Source organism: Parus major, chromosome 27 (genome assembly GCF_001522545.3).
Source record: "Parus major isolate Abel chromosome 27, Parus_major1.1, whole genome shotgun sequence".
Lineage (NCBI taxonomy): Eukaryota > Metazoa > Chordata > Aves > Passeriformes > Paridae > Parus > Parus major.
This window is the reverse complement of record NC_031796.1, coordinates 2,785,148-2,786,678: the sequence shown is the minus strand read 5'-3', so window position 1 is coordinate 2,786,678 and position 1,531 is coordinate 2,785,148.

The following is a 1,531-nucleotide window of genomic DNA, read 5'->3' as shown; positions in this document are numbered from 1 at the left end:
TTTTCCCCGGGAAATCTGCACCCTCCCTCTGGAGCTGGTGTCTGCTCAGCCAAAGTTAAAGGACACCAAAGCCTTCAGTCCTGTTTCCGGGCCATTGGCCGGTGAAAAATCCTCCCTTTCCCGGTGATCTGGGCTCTCGCAGGCGCTGCTGTGAGTGCGCTCTGAGCCCTGAGCTGTGTCCCCAGCGTGTGTCCGGCTCCATCCGATCCCCTGGGCATGGCCCGGTGTCCCTGGTGCTGTTCTGCCTTCTCCTCGGTCCCTGAGCTGACCTCGGGGCTCAGCTCCTCTTTCCTTTCCCCGGCACTGAGCGTTCAGCGCTCCCCGAGGAGGGGACGCTCCATCCCCGCTGCTCCCATGCCCCTGGCAGGTCCCTGAGCTCCTCAAACCTCTGAGAATCCTTAAAAGCGCTTTGGGGTTTGACCTGAGCTGCTCTGTGGGAAGCCCGAGTTTCTGGTGTCCTCATTCTCTGCAGCTGAGGGATCCCCTCTGCTGGCAGGAATCGGCTCAGGGGTCACTCAGACTGCTCAGCAAAACGTTTCAGCTCAGGTATCTTGACCTAAAAACTGGACAATCCCAGCTTTCCCCTGCAAATTCCTTGAACCCTGGGTAACTCTGGGTGTGTTATCACAGGTCTTTCAGCAGCTGAGGGGATCAGAGGATGGGGACAAACCCTTCAGTGGTGCCTGTTGTGACAGGACAAGGGGTGATGGTTTTGTATTGAAGCAGGATAGATTTAGATTAAATTTAAGAAATAAAGTTTTTATTTCTGGGTGGTGAGGCACAGCACAGGTTTTTCCAGAGAAGCTGTGGCTGCTCCATCCCTGGAAGTGTCCAAGGCCAGGCTGGATGGAGCTCTGAGCAGCCTGGCCTCGTGGAAAGTGTCCCTGCCCCTGGCAGGGGGCTGGAGTGAGATGGGCTTTCAGATGATCTTAATCTTCTGTGGTTCTCTGATCAGCCCGAATTGCTGGGCAGCACAACCAGCAGGGAGCCTGGGAGGTCACTGCAGTCACCACCACCTGCTGGCTTTGCCAGGCTGCCACAAGCCCTTGCTAAAGCTCCTGTGACCCTTCTTCCTAATCCATTGTACAGCCTGCCTGGCTCCTCCTGGTCCTCCCAGAGGTGGAGTCACCTCCCCTGTGGATGTTCTGTGCCTGGCAGAGCCTTGGCAGCTGGGTGCTGACTCTCTCCTTCCCCCCATGCCTGGTTCTGGAATGCCCTGTGGAGTGTCAGCTCCACGTAAGGCGTGTGGAGCCAAGAGCCTCTTTCCCCAAACGGCCTCTTTCCCGTGCATGGGTTTGTTTCTTGTTTCCATCTGGAGCCTGAAGAGCAAAATCCCCATCGTGGGCGAGCCAGAGCTGGGATCTGCTTCCACCTGAGGTGTGCTGAGCTTCTCCATGGTGACAAACCCGTCAATTTCCCTGAATTTTCCATGTATCAAATAAAGCCTTGACTTGGAAAGGCACAGAGAAGATGCTCCATCACAGAGCACCCTGTGCTGGGACTCTGTGAGAGAGCCAGAGTGTCTCCTCTC